A 5,532-nucleotide genomic window follows, 5' to 3' on the forward strand; every position below is an offset into this window, starting at 1 on the left:
TTAGAGGCAAGGCTGTTGGTATCTCTGAAGGGACATCAATTGCTTGTTCTTGTACAGCCCGAATGGCCGGTTTTCTCTGTTTGTAATATCTTTTAATATTATTCTCAGAAATATAGGCTCTAGAAGTAGCAGGAATGTTAATTTGGGTATTCCATTGCTGTAATAGGTCACGACCCTATAAATTCACTGCAATATTGGCTACATATGGCCTCCATTTTCCTATTTGTTCTTCTAGCCCTATGCATTCAACCCATCTTGTGCTCTGCCTTACTCGAGATAGGGTTCCAATTCCCAGGAACTGAACATTTACATCCTTAAGAGGCCAATACAGATGCCAGGATTCTGGGGTAATGATACTTACATCCGCACCTGTGTCCAGCAGGCCAGTAATAAAAATGCCATTTACACACACTCTTAGCCTTGGTCTTTGATTACTTATAGAAGTTTGCCAAAACACACGCAACTCATCCTTCTGATCATTCTTGCTTGTAACAGTAGGCATGGGGCTTCCTTATTGTCCTGATGAGGCATGTTCTCTGCAGTAACTGGAAATGACTGAACCATGTTTGCCATAGGGGCCTGTGAGGCCACCCTCTCACGTTTCCTGTCTGTATCAGGTTGCCTTGTCTATCTCTTGTAGACCTGCATTCATTCGTCCAATGTCTGCCTTTCCCACATCTTCTACATAAACCTGAAGGCTGAGTCCTCCTATTTCTGTTATTTCTAGAGGATGCATTATTATTATTTCTGAAAATCCGTTGTCTACAATTCCTTTTCATATGACCCATTTTGCCACAATTAAAACATTTGGTATTCGGGTGTCTCCTTTTACCATTGGAAATTGCTTCTTCTACCCATGCTTCAGTGCCATAGTCAAATGTATCAACATTCAGTGTATGCAAGACCCATTCGTCCAAGGGCGCTAATCTGAGCTTTAAAGGCCCCAAGATCCTTTTGCATTCCACATTTGCATTTTCATTAGCCAGAGATTCAATCATTATACGTCTTGCTTCTGGGTCAGATTTGTACAGCTTTAGTTAGTCTTTGTAAAAAGTCACTAAAGGGTTCTCTCTGACCCTGTTTAACTCTGACAAATGATTCCATTCTCTGTCCTGGGTCTTGCACCCTGTCCCAAGCCCTTAAGGCTGCTGTAGTACATATGGAGAGTGTGTTTTCATCAAAATTAGCTTGTTCCTGAGGGTCAGAAAAGAGCCCTTCACCTAGAATTTTACCTAGGGAAATCTCAATTCCCTTTGCTCTTTCCTGCTGTTCTAAGAGTCTAGCCTCTTGCCTGAATAAGCATTTCCAGTTCAATTGCGATCCACTCTCAAGTACCACAGAACTCAATTGGGGCCAGTCAAAGGGTGTGGCCTTTTGTGGCCCAAGATTTTTTTGTGGCCCAAGATTTTAGCATCTCTTTAACAAAGGAGGCGTGCATCCCAAAAGTCATCACAGCCTGTTTAATTTCTTTGAGATCATTCATACGGACAGGCTCCCATGTATCTTCCTTGATGACCCTTGGGTTTCTGGAACCAATCACTTTCTCTGTTGTTATTACTGGAAAGGCAGGTAGAACTGTAGGTAGAGCTTTGTGGGAATTGTCCCAGAGAGATTTACCCACAGATGGAGTTAAAATTTGCCTTTTTACCCTTTGCTCTTCTTCATCAGAATTTAGAAATTCCTCAATCTTTTCAATTCTATTCACTATTGCCTTCTGCAATGTCTGAATCTCCTATCCAGAATTATGTTCCAAAGCCTTCATTGAGGATTCTAAAATATGAAGTTTGTCCATTAGAGATAACATTTCATCTTTGGACATAATTTTTATGGCATAAACCATGCCTTCTTGAATTGGCAATTTTTCTGACAATCTGTCACAGGCTTTAGACAAAATACGATTGTCACATTCAGCAGTTTTGATTCTCTCAGTTAATGTTTCAGTTCCTACAGAAAGGGACTGAAGCTTACGATCCAAATCAGCTGTTCCCTCTTCCATAGTAATGAATTTCTCCGTAATATCAGCCTGTACCTTTTCTAAATTTTGCTCAGGTGATCAAGTCATATTAAACAAAGATCTGTTCTCTTCCTGGAGAACTTCAAACTGATTCTTAAGAAGATTGTTGTCATTCTCAATTGTTTTTAAGCATTCAACCTCTGCCTTAAGAATCCTGGATTCGTCTCATAAAGACTTCATCATATTTTTATTATCAAACCATATAGTACCAAGGAAAACTATGAATCCGAGAAAGATCCATAGATGTGGGGTGACAAACACCTCTTGTAAAATCTCCCACATAGTACAATCAAAAAGGCTGTTAAAGTTTTCAGACATTTTCAATCAAATCTGCATTTTTATTTATAAAGGAAAATTTTTTTACCTGTAATGACAGTTTCCTGCCAGCAGATGGTTGTGGTGGCAAAGGGCACATGAGTTTACATGGCAGGAGTCTGAGCCTGTCTGAAAAGTCTACTCAAAACCCAAAACTGAAAGTTAACTGTAAGCAGCAGGGGGGGAGGACCAGGAAACGGGGCAAAGCCAAGGCCGAACTAAGCCACCCGCGGGGAGGAGACGCAGAGCAGTCACGTGCGCGGAGTGGCATTGCGTACTGATCACGCTGTTTACTGCTAGGTGCTGGGGGGCACGGGGTGAGGGCTGAATACAGAGGCACTTGCACCACTGTCGGGCAGGGCGGGGCGCACAGACTCATGCCAGCCGATTCAGCTATCCACCGAGTTGCCCTTCAGGAATCCCGTTTGCCGACTTTCTAGCAAGCGCCAGGAAAAACCGAGTCAGCTGCTTCTGCTGCCGCTGTAGTCAGGCAGAGCGGACCGGCAAGGAGCTGTGCTGAGAGGGTACAATCTGCATGGAGGGAGAGGCCTCCAGAGAGGGGGGGTGCTGGCTCCCAGTGGTCACCACCCAGGAGGCTCTGATTCGGGGCAGGTATCCGAAAAGCCTCATGGGTGCCAAACTGTAAGCAGCGTAATAACCAGGCTAGCTTAATATGAAACAGCAAATTTTAATGAAGGGATAGCTTACAACACCAGGGATCCAGCGATGAGCAGGAGATACAAAAAAAGAGAGCGGCAGGGCTCACGCCTGCCAGATTTATATGTAAACATTAGCCGAGGCAAACACGCCCCCTAATGGGCTGGGCTAACCCTACACAAGGTAATGCTTCCATTTCCACGGGAAGAAGATTGTTGATCCCATCAAATCTGATAAGAATCCAGCACAACCAAAAGGACTCTCTCCCTTGCTTCAGCTGCTGAGATGCCTCTGGGAAACAACAGGCCTTTGGAGCAAGCAGTGACCTAATAACCTGGGGACAGCTAAAGAGTTTGTGTGACAAGGGAGGCAGATGACTCCGAAATCCAAATGCTACAGATCTGTTTCTTGTTATACTTATTCATGTTAAATAGACAGGTAACGAGGACAAACTATACATATTGGGCTTTCATGCCCAAACCTCCAATTAACACAGCAGTGAGTTTGGGAGATAAGGATATTCCTGTAATGGTTAATCAATCTTCATGGCTACCTAGTCCATATGACAACAGAGGTCCTTCTCAGCCAAAGGAGGAGGGTAGAGTGATTGACAATTACACTGATGTGGGAGTGTCATATATCAATCTGTTGATTTCATTGGTTAAGCAATAAAGAAACTGCTTGGCCCTGATAGATTAAAACATAGGTGGGAGGAGTAAACAGAACAGAATGCTGGGAAGAGGAAGTGAGCTCAGACTCGACAGCTCTGCTCTCTGGAGCAGAGACACCATGCTCCCCTCTCCCAGGCAGACGCGATTCAGCTCCGACCCAGGATGGACGTAGGCTAGAATCTTCCCGGTAAGCGCACCTTGGGGTGCTACACACATGATTGGAAATGGGCTAGTCCAAGTATGAGAGTTAGCCGAGAAGAGGCTAGATATAATGGGCCAAACAGTGTTTAAATGAATAGTTTGTGCGTTGTTATTTGGGGCATAAGCTAGCAGGCGGCCGGGGTGCTGGGGACGCAGCCCCGCCACTCATATTACTACACACTGTGGGAGTACAAGGAATTCCTATTGCATGGGAAATGGAGCACAGTGCCTAAATATAACCTCTCAAGTATGGCTATTCATAGTAATACTACCCGAGATTACCATAGCAAGTTTTATATGCTTCAAGCATCTGGTTTTAAAGGTGGGAGATTAATGCTGCTAGTTCCATATGTCTACCATTCTGTGAGATGTGGGTTGCCAAGAAGGAATCTGACTGGATGCATTGGCAACAGTGTCAGAGTGAGAAGCCTCGGGTGTTTACTAACATCTCCCAAGGAGACGTCATGCTCTGGAGCCCTTTTTGCTCTGCTCAAGGAAATGCATCTGCTAAGATGGAAATGGTATCATTTGAATGGACCTGTGGAAATTAGCGCTTCTGTTAATGAACCTATCCAATGGCATGGAGTTGGAATAGCAAGTCCTCTCCTGCAACTTGGCACGTCACTTCAGACTAATTTGTGGAAATTGGCAGGTGCCTTCCACCCTCCTAAAGCATGGCAAGGAATATTAAACATTAAGCAGGATAAATATAATCTCTCTTTTAGACTAAGTCAAAGACAACCGTTTCTGGTATTTTTTTTTTTTTTTTTTTTTTTTTTTTTGTATTTTGAGACAGGGTTTCTCTGTAGCTTTGGTGCCTGTCCCGGAACTAGCTCTTGTAGACCAGGCTGGCCTCGAACTCCCAGAGATCCGCCTGCCTCTGACTCCTGAGTGCTGGGATTAAAGGCGTGTGCCACCACCACCCAGCTTTTCTGGTATATTCTTAAATTTTACTTTCGAGAGTTTAAATATTCTTAGAGTAAGACCGACAATCTGGATACCCGTGACTTTATCGAGGCCATGGCAAGACTTTCCTGCGACGACCCTGTAGCAGAAGCTTGCTGAGAGAAGACTGAAAAGAACACATCACTGGGAGGTGAAGGGAAAGTGCTTCAGTTCACTTAGACTGAGCTCCCTGCAATCGCAGGGCTAAGTTCATTCCCAATGTGTGTCTGAGTCTTCATTTCACAGATCTGCAAGAACCCACACACTCACGCCGCAACATGCACGACAAACCCTGTCTTATAACTCTCTGTGGGTCTGAAAACATGGCTCAGCAATTAGGAATAATCATTCTTGCAGAGGACCTGGGTTCAGTTCCCAGCCAGCAGATGGCAGATCACTACCATCTGTAATGCCAGTTTCAGGGTATGTGGTGCTCCTGACTTCCATGGGTACCAGGAATACACAATGCACAGACATTCCTGTGAGCAAAACTTACACATAGAATACAGCTTTAAAAAATTAAGCCAGGTATGTGAGTACATGCCTTTAATCCTAGCACTTGGGAGGCAGAGGCAGGCTGGTCTCTGAATTTGAGGCCAGTCTGGTCTACAGAGAGAGTTCCAGAACAGCCAGAACTACACAGAGAAACCCTTTCTCAGAAAATAAATAAATAAACAAACAAACAAACAATACTTTTCTGAGATTAAGGATTCAGACACACAATAATTT

This window comes from Microtus pennsylvanicus, chromosome 1 (genome assembly GCF_037038515.1).
Source record: "Microtus pennsylvanicus isolate mMicPen1 chromosome 1, mMicPen1.hap1, whole genome shotgun sequence".
NCBI lineage: Eukaryota > Metazoa > Chordata > Mammalia > Rodentia > Cricetidae > Microtus > Microtus pennsylvanicus.